Here is a 24,502-nt window from a genome sequence, read left to right as displayed (position 1 = left end):
TCATTTGGCCAGTCCTTCTTCAGCATGTACCAAACATTGACTGGAGTGTCAGCTGTAACCATCAACCAACTCCCTTTTTGACCTGGGCTTATCCCCCTTCTTCTATTTTATTTTCATACTGTAAGTGTACATCTGAAGGTAAAGAAGCCACCCGTGGAGGGAACTGAACCTGCAAATCTAGAACCAGAGCGCATCCCTATTCTGAGTAACACTAGCATGCACCATCTGCCTAGCGTGGGTAAAACAGAAAGCAATACACACATGGTTTCTGCCCTCATACAGCTGACCATCTAACATGGAAGACAGACAGAGTAACGACAAAGGAAGGAAGGAAGGAAGTTAAGACAAGTAAACAGTGTAAAAATGTTAAGAAGCAACAGGGCTTGAGGTGCTATCAGTGAGTCATGTGGGCTGTGACCGTGTCTGAAATGTAAGAAGTGCCGCATAAAGCTCTCAGTCCCATTGAGCTCACCTCCCCCTAGCCATGGTGCCAGGAATTCCCAAATTAATCCTTTTGCTCAACCAATCAAATTATCCAGCATGTGACAGAAATTCAATAAATACTTACTGAATAAAAGTTATAACAAGAACTCTTTAGCTCCAGCCTTTCACCAGACTGGGTCCCAAGGACATAACCTGAGGGATTTGGGAATTTGTTCTAGAACACTAGCCAAGCACCAGGTTCTGAGAGGAGAGGGATAGACGCATGCTCACAATTTGCTCACTGCCGCCTCAGCTGAAGACACTAATTTATCCTGATTTCCTAAGATGGACTGTGAAAATTCAATGTGAATGACTAACCAACCTCTAACATGTCTATTTTCATAGAAGAAAAACTAACAGCTACAGGATAAAAACCTACAATATCAAACTCTGGCAACCACATTCAGTACTGACCTACTTACACAATTGGCCCTCTTAAAAGAGAAAAATTAAAACAGATGTGCCTTGATAATCTATTTCTTTTCAATGAAATAGATTTAGCAACTGAATTTCAACTGCAGTGCTAAGGGAGACTCATTACAGTGATTTTCCAATCTAGTTTAAACTCTTCTGTGGTAATTTTGGATACAGTTAGAGATTAATTTTATGGAGAACCTTAGAAAGCTAAGGTTCAAAGTTCTGAGCCATTTACGAGCCAGTTAGCAGAACTTTGTGAACTGCAGTCATAGTTCTTATTAGTTCTTGGTTCTAAAGGGACCATTCAGTCACTCATTGAATGAATATCTGAGGGTCTGAACGTGTTAATGAAAATAGATGGCTGGACAAAAAACCCAAACCAACAAATGAAACAAAACTATCACTCCTTGAAAATCTTAAATCAATGGGCCTTGATTTCATAAAACGTAAATTACGTACCTATTGTTCATCGGGTCCTATGCTATTACATACACTGGCAAAGAGTCAACTGCAAGACAAGGTGATAAACCTTTTCATAGGGATATGCACTTCACGCTACCGGAAAATGAAGGGAGAAGCAGACAAGTGTGTCATGATAACAACAGTAGAGTGACTATTGTTGTGATGTAGTTTATTTCGGGGGGGCAGCGTATGTATTTAGTCTTGTGGCAAGTTCTTACTGCACTTTCGTCACCATACTAAATGTATTTCAAGATTTTCATTTGATGCTCATAAGCCTAGGAGGTGAGCAACGGTTTTTCCCAATTCGACCTTGTATGAGGGAAGGAAGGAGTGGGCAGAGGAGGCAGGGCGGGATATTAAATCTGGCTGGGTGGGAAGCGCAGGGCGACACACAGACTTAGAGCACACGAAGGCAACAAGGAATTACTGAAGAGTTTGTATGCACAGTAGTAACGTGATCTTTCCTGCTATAAAGACCCCTTTACCTTTACATTATGGAGGCGATGTGTCCTCGGGAGCTTTCTGCAGAGCAGCTTTGCTGGGTCACAGACATGAGGCACAGGTAGCATCATCCACAACTGTTACGGAATAAGTCATCTGAGGAAACAGAGGGAGCTCTGGTCAGGATAACTTTACCAAGGCAAGTTAGCATAGCAAGCTATCAGGCCAAGAGCTCTAACAGTGCAGCTTCAAGTCCTGGCTTATTCATTCAATAGCCTTCTTTTTCTGCTGATCGTACGTGGTAGAGATGTGAGAAGCAATCACAGGGTAATTACCCATCCCAGCTGCAGATTAGAATTTGAGCAACTTTTAAAAAATACCCACTTTGAGTCCTCATCTTAGAAAAATTCACTTAGAATAGGTCTGGATAAGGCCCAGGTATTGCTTATTTTTAAAAAGGTCTCCAAGTAATTCCAATACATAGCTGTATGAATTCCTTCTACAAACCAGAAGTCTGAGGAAATGCATAAACTGCGGATTGCTGTGTGATGAATTTCAAATCTTGCCAGGATAAAGGTCCTCTTTAGGCCTTCAGGGTTTTGAATACAACCCATCGCTCTGTATCCTAAACAAATGACCTGTCTGCTTGTCTCAGCATACCTGTCAGGACAGCGACAAAGGTGAAGAATAAGCAATTGGAAACTGTCCAGACATGCACTGAGTCCCGGGTACTCTCGCTGGCCCACTTCTTCCATTTTAAAGAACTGAGTTTTAAATGCAGTCCTTAAAGAATTGCGTATTTGCTCAAATATTTTACCTGCGGTTAACATATGTTATCTCCAAAAAAGCAACGATGACTGAATTATTTATAACATGGCCCACTTCTCCAGGAAACTGAGAACATAGAGTCTTTTCCCTATACCATGATTCTTTCATCATTCAAAGCAGATACTGGGTTAATACAGCTCAATATAATAATAACACTGAGAGTCCAAAAGGCAAGTTATCAGAGAAAACAAATACAGAGATGATCTCACGTCTTTCTTACTGATCTGAGCTATTCTGGTCAACACCCACTACAACTCTATTTTTATTACAGGATTTGAGTGTTATGTTTCTGCTGTTTCAGCTCATCCTGAATCTGTTAAGGTGGAGTTAAATCTCTCTAAGGAAAAGTCGTGGCTGTAAAGCTTCAGGACAACATGTTTCTACAGTCTTGAGCTTATCTGCATCTGACAAATAAGAATCTTCTCTCGAACCGCTTTCTAGAAATGAGAGTGGGCTCTTCCATCCGCTATCAGGTGAATAAAGAATAATTAGTGGAAATGAAAGCAAATTTAGAATATAGAGATAAACAGAAATACATTACCCATCACCTCATCCCCTGATCACAGTTATTATTAAAGTTTTGGTGTTTTGCCTCTTAGCTTTCTTGTCTATACACCACATTCCCACCCACATAGATAGGATGAGACTATATATACAATTTTATATTCTGATCCTTTTACTCAATCGTATGTTGTAAATTATCTATTCATATTATGATGTAATACACTTATTTTAGAAGGGATCTGAGGTCGTTTAAAAAATAATTTCAAGATAAAACATTTAAAGATACAAAGGAAGAGCCCATCTAGTAGAAGCAGATTCTCTCTGGCACCTGCCTGATAGCACTTGCACTATGAATTTAACATTTCTCCTACCTGAGGTAAAATGGGAAATTTGTGGGTATTGTTTGCTCATTTTACAGCAAAAGAAAGCATTCTTACTCATACAGAAAACCAGGGGCAGGCATTAATATACATAATATTTTCTACCTAAATTCAATTCAGAAATTTATTACATCTAGTGATATAACTGGGTAACCATGTCCTTTATCTTCTAAACTGAGGACTTTTGAGAATATATGGATGATTATTTGTTAAAAATTACTGGGACAACAGGACAGCAGAAGTAAAATGGGACTGTCCTAATTATTAATAGGAAAATTAAATATCACAAATAATTTTAATTATTCTTACCTATTAGCAATAATCATAATAAACCTCAGTGCAACATGATCATCTTGCTTAACTTGGTTATTTTTCTGTTAAGGGATGCATGTGTATAGCATAGCCATTATTGAAAGTACAAAGACTAAATTTTAGATTAAAATTCATCATAGTCACTACGTGTGAGGGTCAATATTAAAACATTTGTTGAACACTTAAAGTCACTGAGCTATGGACTTTAGATGTTCAACAAATGGTTTCATTCATAGAAACTTACAATTTTAAAAGATGAACAGAAAGAATATCACTTTGTGGGGGGCAAGAGTACAAGTTGTACAGTCTGAAGTGAATAGCACATTGTTTAAGACTTTATTTATTTGTTTGACACAGAGAGAGCAGAAGAGCACAAACGGGGAAAGCAGGCAGGGAGCCTGATGTGGGGCTGGATCCCAGGACCCCAGGATCATGACCTGTGCCAAAGGCAGAGGCTTAACTAACTGAGCCAGCCAGATGCCCCTTAATACAGCACATTTTAATGATTAAGATGAGAGTAAACATTTTTAAACAAAGTTCAGAAGTACTTCCTGAGTATTTAAACATGAAGATCTTAAGGGGAAAAAAATGAAATAAACTCCACAAATAAAGTATTAAAATGAAGCCTACTTAACACTAAGCAAAGTGGAAAGATAAGTCAAATGTTGGGAAAAAAATACTTATGAGAAAAAGAAACCACAAAGGAATAGCATGAGAATACATATAAATCTACAAATAAGTTAAAAATAGACAAAAATTCAATAAGGAGAAAGCAGAAATAAACAGATAATACGAAAAAACAACCCACTAATGAGGAAACAAAAATGTCTAACATGGAAAACAGAGCTACCCTACAACCCAGCAACAGCACTACTGGTAATTACCCTAAAGATACAAACGTAGTGATCCAAAGGGGCACGTGTACTCGAATGTTTATAGCAGCAATGTCCACAATAGCCAAACTATGGAAAGAACCTAGATGTCCATCAACAGATGAATGGATAAAGAAGATGTGGTATATATATATATAAAAACTGGAACACTACTCAGCCATCCAAAGAAATGAAATCTTGCCATTTGCAACGGCGTGGACGGAACTAAAGGGTATTATGCTGAGCAAAATAAGCCAATCAGAGAAAGATAATTATTGTATGATCTCTCTGATATGATGAATCTGAAAAGCAGGGTGGGGGGTTATGAGGGGTGGGGAAGGAAAAAATGAAGCAAGATGGGATCAGGAAGGAGACAAACCATAAGAGACTCTTAATCTCACAAAACAAACTGAGGGTTGCTGGGGGGACGGGGGTCGGGAGAAGGTGGTAGGGTTATGCAGGGTATGTGCTATGGTGAGTGCTGTGAAGTCTGTAAGCCTGATGATTCACAGACCTGTACCCCTGGGGCAAATAATACATTATATGTTAATAAAAATAATTTTTTAAAAATATATAACATGTATTTATAAAAGATGGCCAAATACGTATAATCCGGGATAGGGACATTAAAAAACAGTGAGATACCACTTTATACTAACTAATTTACTAGAAGATTTATATTTAACAATACTTTAATACTGAGTCTTTTTTTTTTAAGATTTTATTATTTATTTGACAAAGATCACAAGTAGGCACAGAGGCAGGCAGGGGGAGGGGGGAAGCAGGCTCCCTGCTGAGCAGGGAGCCCGATGTGGGACATACTGAGTCTTTTTTAATGCACTCTTTTATTACCAGGTGTTGGTGAGGACATGAAGCAACAGGTACAGCTAGTGGCGGTGCTAACTGGTACTACTATTTGGAGAATAATTTTGGCACTGTGTACTACAATTGAGATACAAACACGACAACCAGAAATATGGCCCTCAAAACAACTAGAAATAGCAAGGCAATAGCAAATATACTTTGAGAAGCATAGATACAGCCACAAGACAGTAAGGTAAATCTCTAGAGGCCAAAAGACAAGGGAACTGAAAACTAGAATCATGTCGTGTGAGTCGTCAGTGTGGCATCTGGGGAGTTCTTTCAAGGCCTACAAATGCAGGGACGTAGATCTTCAAGACCACAAAGGAACAGAACAAGAGGTCTTCAGCTTGAGGGAAGCTGGAGTCAGAACTGAGATGCTCCAAAACCTCACCCAGTTAGACACCACAAACACCCACAAGCACACACATACACTTAGGCACATACACAGAATACATATACACACACATATATTTCCGCACACAGACACATACGGTGCTTGTACTCTAGAAGCTTACACCTTTAGTAAAAGGGTTGAAAAAAATAGGTCTATCTACTGACACTAGGAAATATGCATAGTTTGTTTTATATGGGCTCCGGGTAGAAAATTATCTCCCCTGAGAATTTGTGACACCAGATCTGTGCTGTATAGATTAGAATTCAAACATACCCTAAGTAAACCAAGAATCCTTGTTTTAAGAAAATAACACTGGGGGCACCTGGGTGGCTCTGCGGGTTAAAGCCTCTGCCTTCGGCTCAGGTCATGATCCTGGGATAAAGCCCCGCATCAGGCTCTCTGCTCTGCGGGGAGCCTGCTTCATTCTCCCTCTCTTTCTGCCTGCCTCTCTGCCTACTTGTGATCTCTGTCAAATAAATAAATAAAATCTTGAAAGAAAGAAAGAAAGAAAGAAAGAAAGAAAGAAAGAAAGAAAGAAAGAAAATAAATAAATAACACTGAAGTGTGCCTGGGTGGCTCAGTCAGTTAAGTGACTTTGGCTCAGGTCACCATCTCAGGGTCCAAGGAGCCCCACAGCCTCCCCACTCAGCAGGGAGTCTGTTTATCCCTCTCCCTCTGCCCTTCCCCCAGCTCATGCTCTCTTTCTCTCTTGCTCTCTCAAATGAAATCTTTTAAAAATAGGGAGAGAGAGAGATTAACACTGAAATGGTATAAGCCGGATGCCTGGCACGAACAAAATCAAGCCTTCCTGGAATGAATACCTTGGATCTGTCGCTATCCTTTGTGCAAAGGGACTATTTAGAGAGTTATGGATGTAATAACCATGTGAACCCAAAGGGATAAAGAGTTGCCTGAGGCTAGTAACAATGGAGCTATTATAACGCATATCAAGAGAAGGTGAGGGAAGAGAGGAGATGCAGGGATCTAGGAGAGAATTACATAAAGTCATCTTGAGTGAAACAATGACCTCCGCTTGAGAACAGATGAAGAAATTTACATAACAGAGACATGTACAAGAATGTTCTTTGTATCATTGCTCTTAAATGCAAAAAAGGATACATTTTAAATTCATCAACAGGACAATAAATTAATCAATTGTGCTATCTATCTATTCATTGGAATATTATATAGCACTTATAATAAATGAAAAAGCACTACATTTATCAATATGGATATATTTCTTAAAAAGAGCAGCTTGCAAAAGATCCCTATAACATTTATATAAATTTTTAGTTTGTAAGACAATATTTGTGTTGTTTATATCTACATGCATATATAATAAAAGTGAGAAAACATGCACAGAAATAATAAATATAACTTTGAGATGGTACATAACTTTGAGAACTCAAAAGAAGGGGAATGAAGTCGAGGAGGAACACAAATATTCATGTGTATCTGCAGTGTTTTTTTTTTTGTAATTCCATTGTAAATACGGTGGTTAATGTTTCACAGGCTGAGTAATAGATAAGTGGCTAATCCTCATTATTTTCCCTGCTATTCTTTATTCTCGAAGCATTTTATAACTAAAATCCAAGTTTTCTAGTTACTAATTTAGATGATCAGTCTTCAAAAATGATGCCTAAGGTCATGTCAAATTATAGTGACTTCAACTCTGACAAAATATCTCTATATATATTATTTAGGTAAAGTTTTCTAATAAATATTTTAAAGTACAGGGTCTAATTTACAGCCAAAATTATACACGTTCCCCTTTAAAGCGATCTCACTATGTATAGCATTAGAGCATTGTGGGAGCACACATGGTGAAGTGTCCACGTGGGGAAAAAAGAGGCTTTAAAGAAAAACGATACCATTACAGGCAAAACTATAGCCAGTCTTTGCATTGGGTAGATTTACTTTCATCAGAATGAGGACATCTCTTGCCTACTTAAAATTATTGAGCTTTTAATTTTGCTTTCTTACTGATTCATAACCCGACCTCATCCCAAATCTCTCGAGGAAATTAACTGACTATATCCTCACACGTATGTATATGGGTCTCACACACATGCATATTAAACACACAGATATATACATATACGAGGAGTATGATGCTGTTTTTCTTGACAGAAGAAAGTGGTGCACTAAACTGAAACTGAAAAAGATCCATTCTGAAATTTTAAGAGTAAACGCATTAATATGTGGCAGGTGTAAAATATTAAAATAACTCGTCACGGGCCTGCCTTTGCCCTTCTTGCCTTCTGAGCAGGAAGAATTATTTGCTGTTTGAGCAGATCCCCGGGCCGGGGCCTTTGCCATGCTGGTGAGCAGGGCTTCAGAACTGCTGATTTATGTGGTTACAAGGCACCATGTGAGTTCACTAAATTTCAGGAAGTCAAAGAAATCTCCATGTGAAATGCCAGGCTGGGAAGTCAGTCTGCACAGACATCCAATTTCTTATTTAATCCTTCCTGAGAGAAAAGAGGAAGGTAGTGACAGAGAAGAGTGGAATTGCTCAGAGCCCTTGCTCTGTTTCTCTGGCAAAGAATGGGTCCCTGGAAGCTAAGCTGTGGCCAGAGAATATCTATAACTCTGGGGAAAACCTGCTTGCTTCCAGTCACCACTATGTCAGGGTTTGAGACACGGGTCTGACATACATCCCACTCTTGGGCCCTGGAAGTATCTTTACTTTTCTCTCTTATCTGAGTGGAGGAAGCTTAGTAAATAAATATGTACTTAGCAAGTCAATGTGGATGAACAATTGACCCGCGCCACCAAAACACTACAAAGATGACAGACTCTTATCACTGAAAAATTCCAAGTCTAACTGCAAGTCTTAAGATCTAAAATTAGGAGATATATGTGGACCCACAGACATAAGTTTTTGCAAAACTGTCTAGCTGCCTTGAAAGAGCATATGCTAAGGTGGAGAATTATTAGAATTCATATGTAAGAGGGATAAAAATGTACATGTAACTTAAACATGCAAAGAAAATATAACTCTGTGGCTTCCCAGAACTGATTTCACATTTTGACAAGCTCCCACTGAATACTGGAGAAGCTGGCAGGGTACGGGTTGGGGAGAACATCATGTCAATATACAAGATTTCATGATCATGTATTTTAAATTCTTTGGGATAATTTACCTTTTAGGTAAGTACTTTCAGAGAGTCTCTCGCTTTCCCTGCTTCTGCCAACACGGCATTTAGCTCTGTGGTATAGCTTACTTGACTTCATGGCGGCGCAGGAGAGATCTTCGCTATGCTCTAAGCAGGTCTAATCCATTCTCTGGTCCGCCATCAACTTCTACTGCAGAGTTTCTGGCCAAGGTCTGCTCTATTCTGAGGTGTGGCTGGCCTGTCTGTTCCAGACTGAGATTCATGGACCCAGCCATCTCCCTCTCCTTCACCTCCCCAGCCCCACGGCCTCTTTCCGCACATTCACATTGCTCTCCCTCCTTCATCGTCCACCAGAATCCAGAGATGCCGGACCCCAGCCCACCACCGTGGGCCATGGGAGACAGGAGCCCTGACTTAGGTTCCGCTACCTACTTAGCTCCATCCACTAATGCTTCACTAGTTCTCCCACACTGTTGCACATACCTCCAAGTGCACAGGGAGCTTCTTCTACCTGCTTGATAGCCACACTCCACCACCTCACAAGTCTAACTTAGTCTCACTCATCTTCCCATTTTTCATTCTATCAAGTTTATAAGGAGACTATCCTCCGTTCCTGCAAAACAGAAAATTGCCTTTATTCCTGGCTTATAGAAACCCTGATGTTCAAACCCACCAGACCTACCTCTTAACATATTAATAGATGCTTAAAGAATTTATAAAACTCATTCTCTTTCTACAAAGCATAACTCTGTGGAACTACAGTTTTAATGTGAATTTAAAAATCCAATTAGAGATGATAAAAATTAATGTTCTTTTGCTTATATGCTGTATCAATCCTAATCTCAGAGACAAACAAATGGGGCTACTTCGTAGTAAGGAGATCAGAGAATGAAGCAACAAGCACAGTTGTGGGGAAGCACAGCTTGGAGAACCAGAAGCAGCTGAATTAACCAAAGGAATATACAGGCATGCTTTGCCATAGACCTGAAAGAGGAGAAAGACACACAACCCCATGGCAGCCTTCAGGAAGCCCAATCAAATTGTGATATCATAAAAGGTGCCAGGGTGAACTGAGGGAACCAAAGTAATGCAGCTGTTATTCAGTCTCTTGAGAGTAGATTCTCAACAATCAAAATTCTGATGACAGGAAAGAAGTGCCTCCTTTGGAAGCATTTATGGGACCCTCTTAAAGCCAGCCCAGGACTTAGGTCCTAGTAGAACCTGAGTGTTTCTCTTAATCTGCTTCTAGTGTGGCAAAATGTACTTTAGGGTTAACCTACCAACTAGGCAGTAATTTCCCAACTTCTTTGGGATGTTTCACACTGGGGAATACAGCACAGGATGGTCCAGAATTTTGGAAGGGTAGAAGTAGGTGCATTAGTTTTGACTGTGGCAAGGAGACCCAACTCATGTCCCACTGCCACCACCATTCAATGAACACTCACAGATTCTTTTTCTGTAATAAACACCCCTCCTGGATGAGGAGGGAATGAAATTCTTGTTGACTTCTGGGATCCTCTATAAACAGTTCCAATTACCTAGAACACAGATTTAATACAAAAATATTTGACAGGTAAAGCCCTACTGAGCTAATTACAGAAGAAAGATGATGGTTGAAGAAGAATTCTAAAGAGCACATGGGTGTTTGGGGTAAAGACCTAGAAAAGAAAATGGGAATAGTTAGTTTCCATTAGTGGAAACATCTATTTTATGATATAGAAGAAATTATTCATTGACCTAAGAAATTTAAGAAATGATTATTTTCAGAACATTTATATGTATACTGAGGAAGACAATTATACCATTAGCCTTCTCTCAGTCTTCAAGAGTTCTGGAGTTGGCATCTTACACCAGTCAGAATGGTTAAAATCAAAATGACAAGAAATAAAGTGTTGGCGAGGATGTAAAGAAAAAGGAAACTTTGTGTACTCTTGGTGGGAATGCAAATCTGTGCAGCAACTGTGGAAAATAGTATGGAGGTTCCTGAAAAAATAAGAAATAAAAATAGAGTGGCAAAATTGGTAGAGCATGTGACTCTTAAACTCAGGGTCCTGAGTTCAGGCCCCGTGTTGGGATACAGTTTACTTTAAAAAATTAAAAATAGGGGGCGCCTGGGTGGCTCAGTGGGTTAAAGCCTCTGCTTTCGGCTCAGGTCATGATCCCAGGGTCCTAGGATCGAGGCCCACATCGGGCTCTCTGCTCAGCAGGGAGCCTGCTTCCTCCATCCCTCTCTGCCTGCCTCTCTGCCTATTTGTGATCTCTGTCTGTCAAATAAATAAATAAAATCTTTAAAAAAAGAAAAAAAATTAAAAGTAGTACCTGGATGGGTACCTGGGTGGCTTAGTCGGTTAAGTGACAACTCTTCATTTTGGTTCAGGTCATGATCTTAGGGTCATGAGATCAAGACCCACACTGGTCTCCACACTCAGCGTGGAGCCTGCTGGAGATTACACCCAGCGTGGAGTCTGCTGGAGATTCTCTCCTCTCTCTCCCTCCCCCCATGCTCTTCCCCACACTGACACACATACTTCCTTTCTCAAATAAATAAAAAAAATCTTTAAAAATAAAATAAAGAATAAATAGTTTTTAAAAAAATAGAAATACTATGTGATCAAAGAATTCCATTGTTGGGTATTTACCCAAAGAAAATAAAAACACTGATTCAAAATGATGAATGTACCTCTATGTTTATTACATTAGCCAAGATATGGAAGCAACCTAAATGTCCATAAATAGATGAATGAATAAGGAAAAGGTGGTTTGCATGTACACACACACACAAACACACACACACACACACACACACACACACGCTGGAATATTACATCGTCATAAAAAAGAGTGAGATCATGCCATTTGAGACAGCATGGATGGACCTAAAGGGTATTGTGCTAAGTGAAATAAATCAGGCTAAAAAAGACAAATACCATATGATTCCACTCATAAGTGAAATCTAAAAAAATGAATAAATGAACAAAATAAGCAGACCCATAAATACAGACAAATTATGGTTGCCTAGGAGGTGGGTAAAATGGGCAAAAGGGAATAGGAGATACAGGCTTCCACTATGGAGTGAATAAGTCATAGGAACAAAAGGCACAGCACTAGGAATACAGTCAATGACCTTGAATTGTGATGTAGCAGGACAAATGGTAGCTACACTTGCAGTAACAAAGCATAATGTACAAACTTGTCAAATCACTAAGTTGTACACCTGAAACTAAAGTAATGTTATGTGTCAATTACAATCAAAAGAAAGAGTTTTGGACTTGGGAGTTCTCTCTCATGTGAGAGCAATTGAGTTCTCTCATGTGCTTGTGTGTGTATGTGAGTGGGTGTGTATATTTGTGAGTGTATGTATGTGTGTGCTTAAACATAAGTCTGTGTTGCTGCCAACACCATGGTGGCTCAGCTTTTTCAGATTACATATACTAGAGGTTTACGTTTAATAACATTTACTAGTTTACACCTTTTCTACTTTTTATCTTATTCATTTAATAGTGCTCATTATTTCTATTACTTTATAAAATTCCAGAAATTTAGAGCTAGGAAATATTATAAAATTTAACGACCTTCATACCATCACTTACTGATAAGTAAATCAAAGGCTAATGAAAAACTCCCCAAAACACAGCTAGTCAATGAGGCAGTAAGAGCCAGAAACAGGTCAAGAAATCAAGTTCTTTGGGGTGCCTGGGTGGCTCCATCTGTTAAGTGTCAGCCTTTGGCTCAGACCATGATCCCAGGGCCCTGGGATAGAGCCCTATCTGGTTCCTTGCTTGGCAGAGAGCCTGCTTCTCTTTCTCCCTCTGCCTGCTGCTCTCCCTCTTGTGCTACCCACCTCTCTCCCTATCAAATAAATAAATAAAATCTTTTTTAAAAACTCAAGTTTCTTGATTCCTGATATCTCCAATAAGTTATGAAAACCAAAGTTTTCTTCCTTTGGGGAAGAAATTAACACTTCTGGCAGAGTACTTAAGCAAATTTCGGATAAGTTTTAATTTAAAATCTTGTTAGGGGACACTGTTTCCTTACCACTTAGCTGTCAGTCAAAAGTGACCTTTAAGAAGACATTTTTTTTTTTTTGCCCTTTTTATCTAATCCAGTTGTTCTCAAGTTGTATCACACCTCAGTATCACCTGAGGTAGATTTTAAATTCCCAATGTCCAGATCAAACACCTTACCAATTAAGTCAAAATGACTAGGAGTGGAATCCAAGTATCAATATCCAGTATCACGTAAAGATCCTTCGCTAGGTGAGCCCAACATCAGCAAGCCACTGACATATCCTTCCCCAGATGAGCCCAATGTCAGCAAGCCACTGACATATCCTTCCCCAGGTGAGCCCAATGTCAGCAAACCACTGATGGAGCCAAACAATGATTAAGGCTCTCTCTCTCCCTCTCTGCCCCCTTCCCTCTCCCTTCCTCCCTCTCCCTCTTCCTTCCTTCATACTCTTCCCACACACGTATCCATACACAAATTTCCATCTCTGTCTCCCTCTTTTTCTCTCAAATGGCCCTTTGAATCGGGACTCCTGAAGCTGGTCTACTAGGGGCTTTTTCTTTTGCATGGACTACCTATTTTTCTAAAGTTTACTGCTCTTTTCATTACCTTTCAAAGTTAAGTGATATGCTTGGATACGTCAAAAAATAATAATTTTCAAAGACAAATAATACGTTCCCTAATGTCTTTACATTTATATTAGGAATACCTAAGAGAATCCAGATCTTCTGGATAAATAAAATCACAACTAAAAGTTGGCCATCAGAAAAAGAGCGTTTGATTAATACACAAATAACTAACTTAAGCCCCTCACATTTCTTCCATGATTGCGGAAGCACTCACTTGCTCTTCATCAGACAATCACTGGACTACTACTGTATTCACAAACTCTGATCTCTTTTTTTGGCCTCTTCCCATCCATGGCTATAGCTCTAATTGAGTTTACTAAGGAAGTAAATTATGCAATTGTCCATAATAAGATTGACCATCCAATTTTCCTACTTCCTAAACAGCTAGTCACAGACCACAATATCTAGCAGAGAATATAAGAAATGAGAAAATTTTCCAATATTGAAAACCTTATTTTTCTGTCAGATTATTTTTCTAAAATTTGATCCCTATGCATTCATTAACTTGCAATAACAAATTATACAATTAAAGTACATTAAAGCAGTCAAAACTAATATTGCTAGAGCAGAAAGAGTTATCTATTGAACTTCCAATATGTAGCAGGCTCTAACTAAGCACTTTATATCCATTACCTTATTTAATTTTCAAAAAGATTTTAAGATATGTCCTTATTTCATAGTAAGGTAAAGTGAGATTCCCTATAAGGTCAATTAACATCCCTAGGGCATCCTGGTTGCAAGAGATCAGATAGGATTTATACAATCAAAAAAAAAAATTTTTTTTTTAAGATTTTATTTATCTGACAGACAGAGATCACAAGTAGGCAGAGAGGCAGGGAGAGAGAGAGGAAGAAGCAGGCTCCCTGCTGAGCAGAGAGCCCGATGCGGGGCTCGATTCCAGGACCCTGGGATCATAACCTGAGCCAAAGGCGAGGCTTTAACCCACTGAGCCACCCAGTTGCCGCTACAATCAAAAAATTTTTAAAGACCACTAGATTTTTATTATTATTAAATCTAAATTTACTGGCCAAGATGGCAGAGAAGTAACAGACTGAGATGACATCAGGTCACAGGAATTCAGCTAGATAGTTATCAAACCATTCTGAACACCTACAAACCCAACAGGAGATAGAAGAGAAGAAGAGCAGCAATTCTAGAAACAGAAAATCAACCACTTTCTGAAAGGTAGGAAGTGTGGAGAAGTGAATCGAAAGTGACGGGAAGACAGACCACGGTGGGGGGGAGGGGCCAGCTTCCAGCAAGCAGAAGAGCAATGGATCACAAAATTCGAACTTTTAAAAAAGTCTGCTCCACTGAGGGACATCGCTCCAGAGGCCAAGCAGTGCTGGAGCTCTCATAGGGACCATGTGGTCGCAGGTCCCATGGGGTCAAAGAAGGATCGGGACTGTCTTGAGTGTAGCAGAGCTCACGAATGGCAGAGCGGGGAAGCTGGCTGCAGAGACAGAGCCGAGGAGTGAGCTCTCTGCTCAGGGTTACCTTAAGCTGTGATCCGTGGCACAGTAAAGCCACAGCTCTTTGATTAGGGACCCCACAAGTGGCAGATCCAAGGAAACCGACCTTCCTTCTCTGGAGACAGGAATCTGCTGGGTTTGGAGACTCCCAACTGGGGATGTGTGCCAAAGACAGAAATGGTCACAGGCCAGGTGAGCTCAGAGTGCAGTCAAAGACCAGGTTGATGAGAGTGATTGAGCACTTTTTTCTGAGGGTGCACTGAGGAGTGGGGCCCTAAGCTCTCAGATCCTCTAGGCCAGATATTGGGAGGCTGCCATTTTCATTCTGGTCCTCTAAAGCTCTAAGGAAAGCATTCAGGGAACAAAGCCTCCCAAGAGCGAACATGACCAGATTACTTAGACTGTCCCCTGTCAAGGGAGGAGCAATTCCAACTCAGGCAAAGACATTTGAGAATCACTACAACAGGCCCCTCCCACAGAAGGTCAGCAAGAACCTCCAGCTAAGACTAAGCTCACTGATCAAGGAGAACAGGAGAACTCCAGAGGAGGGGAAAGCAATGCATAAAATTCATAGCATTTTCCCCATGATTCTTTAGTCTTGCAAAGTTAATTTTTTTTATTTTTTTCTTACTCTAATTATTTTAACTTTTCCTCTCTCTTTTAATTTTTTTAACTAGATTATCTTAAAATAATACCTTTCAAAAAAATCTTTTAAACCTTAATAATTATAGTCATATTTTATCCTTCACTGTATTTAACATTCTTTTTTGTATACATATAGGGTTTTTCTTCTCAAAAATTTTTGGGATACAATTTCATCTAAAAGATCAAAATATGCACTAAATCTAGCACAGGGCTTTGTACTAGTACCCAGGCTGAGCAAATTATCTCCACTTTCTTTTTCATTCTATTTCTAACCAACTTATCAATTCCATTTTTAGAAATTTTTTAAATTATCAACTTAAGATCATATTCCATCTCTTGATCGTGTTGACCCATATTTTTGTGTATATAAATGAGTATTTCTTTCTTTAAAATTTTGGAAGATAGCTTTTCTAAGAGACCAAAATACACCCCAAATCAAAAGGGTGGCTCTGTTCTATTCACCAGTCTAATATATATATATACATTGTTTTAATATTTTTTAAATTTTTTAAACTTCTTTTTACCCCATTTCTTCTCCCCAAGATTTGGGGACTCTTCTGACTTCATTAGCGTACATTTTTCTGGGGTCTTTGCCAGCCTTTTAGTATTTTATTCTCTCGTTCATATATTCTTATCTGGATAAAATGACAAGGCAGAAAAACTCACTGGGAAAAAAAAGAACAAGAGGCAATACTGGAGGCTAGGGAAATAATCAATATGGACATTGGTAATACGTCAGATCTAGAGTTCACGATGACGATTCTCAAGGTGCTAGCTGGGCTCAAAAAAGGCATGAAAGATATTAGAGAAACCCTGTCTAGGGAAATAAAAGCCCTTTCTGGAGAAAGAGAAGAACTAAAATCTAATCAAGCTTAAATCAAAATAGCTATTAATGAGGTGCAATAAAAAATGGAGGCTCTCACTGCTAGGATAAATGAGGCAGAAGAAAGAATTAGTGACAAAGAAGACCAAGTGATGGAGAATAAAGAAGCTGAGCAAAAGAGAGACTAACAACTACTGGACCATGAGGGAAGAATTCAAGAGATAAAGGATACCATAAGATGAAACATTGTTAGAATAATTGGGATGCCAGAAGAAGAAGAAAGAGAGAGGGGGCAGAAAGTATATTGGAGGGGATTATTATAGAGAATTTCCCTAATATGGCAAAGGGAACAAGCATCAAAATCCAGGAGACCCAGAGAATCCCCCCTCAAAACCAATAAAAACAGGCCCACATCCCATCATCTAATAGTGAAACTTACAACTCTTAGTGACAAAGAGAAAATCCGGAAAGCAGCCCAGGACAAGAAGTCTGTAACATACAATGGTAAATATATTAGATTGGCAGCAGACTTATCCACAGAGACCTGACAGGCCAGAAAGGACTGGTGTGATATATTCAGAGCACTAAACAAGAAAAACATGCAGCCAAGAATACTATATCCAGCTAGTATATGATTGAAAATAGAGATAAAAACTTCCAGAACAAACAAAACCTAAAAGAATTTGTAAACACCAAACCAGTCCTACAGGAAATATTGAAAGGGTCTTCCAAGCAAAGAGAGATCCTAAAAGTAACAGACCAGAAAGGAACAGAGGCAATATACAGTAACAGTCACCTTATAGGCAATACAATGGCACTAAATTCATATCATTCAATAGTGGCTAAACATGCCAATCAAGACACAGGGTATCAGAATGGATAAAAAACCAAAATCCATCACATATGCTGTCTACAAGAAACTCATTTGAGACCCAAAGACACCTAGAGATTGAAAGTGAGGGGGTGGAAAACCATTTACAATGCTAATGGACATCAAAAGAAAGATGGGGTGACAATCCTTATAACAGATAAATTATATATTCAGCCAAAGACTATAATAAGAGATGAGGAAGGACACTAAACCATATTTAAAGAGTCTATCCAACAAGATCTAACAATTTTAAATATCTATGCCCCTAACATGGGAACAGCCAACTATATAAAACAATTAATAACAAAATCAAAGAAACACATGGACAATAATACAATAATAATAGGGGACTTTAACACCCTACTAACTGAAATGGACAGATCATCCAAGCAAAGGATCAAAATGGAAATAAAGGCCTTAAATGACAGGAGGAATCAAGATGGCGGAGAAGTAGCTGGCTGAGACTATTTCAGCTGGCAGGAGATCAGCTAAATAGCTTATCTAGAGACTGCAAAAACCTGGAAATCCATCAGCAGATGGAAGAGAAGAACAGCAATTCTAGAAACAGAAAATCAACCACTTTCTGAAAGGTAGGACTGGCGGAGAAATGAATCTAAAGCTACGGGAATATAGACCCCGGGGGGAGGGGCCGGATCCCGGCAAGCGGCGGAGCAACCGCGCACAAAATCAGGACTTTTAAAAGTCTGTTCCACTGAGGGACATCTCTCCGGAGGCTAAACCCGGGATGAAGCCCACGCGGGGTCAGTGTGGCCTCAGGTCCCGCAGGGTCACAGAAGGATCGGGGGTGTCTGAGTGTCGCAGAGCTTGTGGGTATTGGAACGGGAAAGCCGGCTACAGAGACAGAGCTGACAGTGAGCTCCCAGCTCGGGGTTACCTTGAACCAGTCGCAGGCTCAGTGAGCTCGGAGCGCGGCCGGAGGTCAGGCAGATGGGAGTGCCTGGGTGCTGTTCTGAGGGCGCACTGAGGAGTGGGGCCCTGGGCTCTCGGCTCCTCCGGCCGGAGACCAGGAGGCCGCCATTTGTATTCCCATCCTCCGGAACTCTACGGAAAGCGCTCAGGGAACAAAAGCTCCTGAAAGCAAACCCGAGCGGATTACTGACCCCGGCCCCTGGTAAGGGCGGTACAATTCCGCCTGGGGCAAAGACACTTGAGAATCACTACACCAGGCCCCTCCCCCAGAAGATCAACAAGAAATCCAGCCAAGACCAAGTTCACCTACCAAGGAGTGTGGTTTCAATACCAAAGAGAGCAGCAGAATTCCAGAGGAGGAGAAAACAAAGCACGGAGCTCATGGCTTTCTCCCTGTGATTTTTTAGTCTTGCAGTTAATTTAATTTTTTCTTTTTCATTTTTATTTCCTCTTCTTCTGCTAAAATTTTTTTTAACTTTTACCCTTTTCTTTTTTAATGTTTTTTAACTAGTTTATCTAAAATATATATTTTTTTTCTTTTTTATACTTTTCTTTATTCGTTTTCTTTTTTTTAATTTCTTTCTTTCTTTCTTTTTTTTCTTTCTTTCTTTTTGAACCTCTCTTTATCCCCTTTCTCGCCCCTCACGATTTGGAATCTCTTCTGATTTGGTTAAAGCATATTTTCCTGGGGTTGTTGCCACCCTTTTAGTATTTTACTTGCTCCTTCATATACTCTTATCTGGACAAAATGACAAGACAGAAAAACTCACCACAAAAAAAAGAACAAGAGGCAGTACCGAAAGCTAGGGACCTAATCAATACAGACATTGGTAATATGTCAGATCTAGAGTTCAGAATGATGAGTCTTAAGGTTCTAGCTGGGCTCTAAAAAGGCATAGAAGATATTAAAGAAACCCTCTCAGGAGATATAAAAGCCCTTTCTGGAGAAATAAAAGAACTAAAATCTAACCAAGTTGAAATCAAAAAAGCTATTAATGACGTGCAATCAAAAATAGAGGCTTTCACTGCTAGGATAAATGAGGCAGAAGAAAGAATCAGTGATATAGAAGACCAAATGACAGAGAATAAAGAAGCTGAGCAAAAGAGGGACAAACAGCTACTGGACCACGAGGGGAGAGTTCAAGAGATAAGTGACACCATAAGACGAAACAACATTAGAATAATTGGGATTCCAGAAGAAGAAGAAAGAGAGAGGGGAGCAGAAGGTATACTGGAGAGAATTATTGGGGAGAATTTCCCCAATATGGCAAAGGGAATGAGCATCAAAATTCAGGAGGTTCAGAGAATGCCCCTCAAAATCAATAAGAATAGGCCCACATCCCGTCACCTAATAGTAAAATTTAAAAGTCTCAGTGACAAAGAGAAAATCCTGAAAGCAGCCCAGGAAAAGAAGTCTGTAACATACAATGGTAAAAATATTAGATTGGCAGCTGACTTATCCGCAGAGACCTGGCAGGCCAGGAAGAGCTGGCATGATATTTTCAGAGCACTAAACAAGAAAAACATGCAGCCAAGAATACTATATCCAGCTAGGCTATCATTGAAAATAGAAGGAGAGATTAAAAGCTTCCAGGACAAACAAAAACTAAAAGAATTTGCAAACCCCAAACCAACTCTACAGGAAATATTGAAAGGGGTCCTCTAAGCAAAGAGAAAGCCTACAAGTGGTATATCAGAAAGGAACAGAGACAATATACAGTAATAGTCACCTTACATGCAATATAATGGCACTACATTCATATCTCTCAATAGTTACCTTGAATGTTAATGGGCTAAATGCCCCAATCAAAAGACACAGGGTATCAGAATGGATAAAAAAACAAAACCCAACTATATGTTGCCTACAAGATACTCATTTTAAACCCGAAGACACCTCCAATTTTAAAGTGAGGGGGTGGAAAAGAATTTACCATGCTAATGGACATCAGAAGAAAGCAGAAGTGGCAATCCTTATATCAGATTAATTAGATTTTAAGGCAAAGACTATAATAAGAGATGAGGAAGGACACTATATCATACTCAAAGCGTCTGTCCAACAAGAAGATCTAACAATTTTAAATATCTATGCCCCCAAAGTGGGAGCAGCCAACTATATAAACCAATTAATAACAAAATCAAAGAAACACATCAACAATAATACAATAATAGTAGGGGACTATAACACTCCTCTCACTGAAATGGACAGATCATCCAGGCAAAAGATCAACAAGGAAATAAAGGCCTTAAATGACAAACTGGACCATATGGACATCACAGATATATTCAGAACATTTCATCCCAAAGCAAAAGAATATACATTCTTCTCTAGTGCACATGGAACGTTCTCCAGAATAGATCACATCCTTGGTCCTAAATCAGGTCTCAACCGGTATCAAAAGATTGGGATCATTCCCTGAATATTTTCAGAACACAATGCTCTGAAGCTAGAACTCAACCACAAGAAGAAGTTTGGAAAGAACCCAAATACATGGAGACTAAACAGCATCCTTCTAAAGAATGAATGGGTCAACCGGGAAATTAAAGAAGAATTTTAAAAATTCATAGAAACAAATGATAAAGAAAACACAACGGTTCAAAATCTGTGGGACACAACAAAGGCAGTACTGAAAGGAAAATATATAGTGGTACAAGCCTTTCTCAAGAAACAAGAAAGGTCTCAAGTACACAACCTAACCCTACACCTAAAGGAGCTGGAGAGAGAACAAGAAAGAAACCCTAAACCCAGCAGGAGAAGAGAAATCATAAAGATCAGAGCAGAAATAGAAACGAAAAAAAAACAATAGAACAAATCAACAAAACTAGGAGCTGATTCATTGAAAGAATTAATAAGATTGATAAACCCCTGGCCAGACTTATCAAAAAGAAAAGAGAAAGGACCAAAATAAATAAAATCATGAATTAAAGAGGAGAGATCACAACTAACACCAAAGAAATACAAACAAGTATAAGAACATACTATGAGCAACTCTAGGCCAACAAATTTGACAATCTGGAAGAAATGGATGCATTCCTAGAGACATATAAACTACCAAAACTGAACCAGGAAGAAATAGAAAGCCTGAACAGACCCATAACAAGTAAGGAGATTGAAACAGTCATCAAAAATCTCCAAACAAACAAAAGCCCAGGGCCAGATGGCTTCCTGGGGAAATTCTACCAAACATTTAAAGAAGAACTAATTCCTATTCCCCTGAAACTGTTCCAAAAAATAGAAATGGAAGGAAAACCTCCAAACTCATTTTATGAGGCCAGCATCACCTTGATCCCAAAACCAGACAAGGATCCCATCAAAAAAGAGAGCTATAGACCAATATCCTTGATGAACACAGAAGCAAAAATTCTCACCAAACTACTAGCCAATAGGATTCAACAGTACATTAAAAGGATTATTCACCATGACCAAGTGGGATTTATTCCAGGGCTGCAAGGTGCTTCAACATCCGCAAATCAATCAATGTGATACAATACATCAAAGAGCAAGAACCATATAATACTCTCAATATATGCTGAAAAAGCATTTGACAAAGTACAGCATCCCTTCCTCATCAAAACTCTTCAAAGTGTAGGGATAGAGGACACATACCTCAATATTATCAAAGCCATTTATGAAAAACCCACCACAAATATCATTCTCAATGGAGAAAAACTGAAAGCTTTTCCACTAAGGTCAGGAACATGGCAAGAATGTCCATTATCACCATTGCTATTCAACATAGTACTAGAAGTCCTAGCCTCAGCAATCAGACAACAAAAGGAAATTAAAGGCATCCAAATTGGCAAAGAAGAAGTCAAACTATCATCTTTGCAGATGATATGATACTATATGTGGAAAACCCAAAGGACTCCACTCCAAAACTGCTAGAACTTGTACAGGAATTCAGTAAAGTCTCAGGATATAAAATCAATGCACAGAAATCAGTTGCATTTCTCTACACCAACAACAAGACAGAAGAAAGAGAAATTAAGGAGTCAATCACATGTACAATTGCACCCAAAGCCATAAGATACCTAGGAATAAACCTAACCAAAGAGGCAAAGAATGTATACTCAAAAAAATTATAAAGTACTCACGAAAGAAATTGAGGATGACACAAAGAAATGGAAAAATGTTCCATGCTCCTGGATTGGAAGAATAAATATTATGAAAATGTCTATGCTACCTAAAGCAATCTACACATTTAATGCAATTCCTATCAAAGTACCATCCATCTTTTTCAAAGAAATGGAACAAATAATCCTCAAATTTATATGGAACCAGAAAAGACCTTGAATAGCCAAAGGAATATTGAAAAAGAAAGCCAAAGTTGGTGGCATCACAATTCCGGACTTCAAGCTCTATTACAAAGCTGTCGTAATCAAGACAGCATGGTACTGGCACAAAAACAGACACATAGATCCATGGAACAGAATAGAGAGCCCAGAAATAGACCCTCAACTCTATGGTTAAATAATCTTTGACAAAGCAGGAAGGAATGTCCAATGGAAAAAAGACAGCCTCTTCAACAAATGGTGTTGGTAAAATTGGACAGCCACATGCAGAAAAATGAAACTGGACCACTTCCTTTCAACATAAACAAAAATTGACTCCAAATGGATGAAGGACCTCCATCCAAATCCTTGAGAAGAACACAGACAGAGGCTTCTTCGATCTCAGCCACAGCAACTTCTTTCTACAAACATCACCAAAGGCAAGGGAAGCAAGGGCAAAAATGAACTACTGGGACTTCATCAAGATCAAAAGCTTTTTCTCAGCAAAGGAAACAGTCAACAAAACCAAAAGACAACTGACAGAATGGGAGAAGATATTCGCAAATGACACATCAGATAAAGGGCTAGTATCCAAAATTTATAAAGAACTTATCAAACTCAACACCCAAAGAACAAATAATCCAATCAAGAAATGGGCAGAGGACATGAGCACACATTTCTGCAAAGAAGACATCAGATGGCCAACAGACACATGAAAAAGTGTTCCACATCACTCGGCATCAGGGAAATAACAATCAAAACCACAGTGAGATACCACCTCAGACCAGTCAGAATGGCTAAAATTAGTAAGTCAGGAAAAAACAGATGTTGGTGAGGATGCATAGAAAGGGGAACCCTCCTACACTTTTGGTGGGAAGGCAAGCTGGTGCAGCCACTCTGGAAAACAGTATAGAGTTTCTTCAAAAAGTTGTAAATAGAGCTACCCTATGACCCAGCAATCGCACTACTGGGCATATACCCTAAAGATACAAACATGGTGCTCCGAATGGGCACGTGCACCCGAATATTCATAGCAGCAATGTCCACAATAGCCAAACCACGGAAAGAACCTAGATGTCCATCAACAGATGAATGGATAAAGAAGATGTGGTATATATATATACAATGGAATACTATGCAGCCATCAAAAGAAATGTGATCTTGCCATTTGCGATGACATGGATGGAACTAGAGGGTATTCTGCTTAGCAAAATAAGTCAATGGGAGAAAGACAACTCTCATATAATCTCCCTGATATAAGGAAGTGGAGATGCAACGTGGAGGGTTTGAGGGGTAGGAAAGGAATAAGTGAAACAAGATGGGATCAGGAAGGAGACAAACCATAAAAGACTCAATCTCACAAAACAGGCTAAGGGTTGCTGGGGGGAGGGGGGTCATGAGAGGGGGTGAGGTTATGGACATTGGTGAGGGTATGTGCTATGGTGAGTACTGTGAAATGTATAAACCTGGTGATTCACAGACCTGTACCCCTGGGGATAAAAATACATTATATGTTTATTTAAAAATTTAAAAATTAATTTAAAAAAAGACGTTTCTTTTTGGAAAAGCCCAAAACAAGTGCAATATCTAATGAATTGGTTTTCCCCTTCTTGGACATCCAACTGGACATCACTAAGGATCCAAATGCAATAAAGAGTTATTAGCACAAAAATATTGATTTATTTAGTAAGTAAAATACCTAAAATTATTTTATTGGCTAGCACTTTTAGACAAACAAATTTAAAACTTATTTGTTCAGTTGGTATAGCACATAAGTACATT

Source organism: Mustela lutreola, chromosome 3 (genome assembly GCF_030435805.1).
Source record: "Mustela lutreola isolate mMusLut2 chromosome 3, mMusLut2.pri, whole genome shotgun sequence".
NCBI lineage: Eukaryota > Metazoa > Chordata > Mammalia > Carnivora > Mustelidae > Mustela > Mustela lutreola.
Note: the sequence above shows the minus strand (reverse complement) of the source record.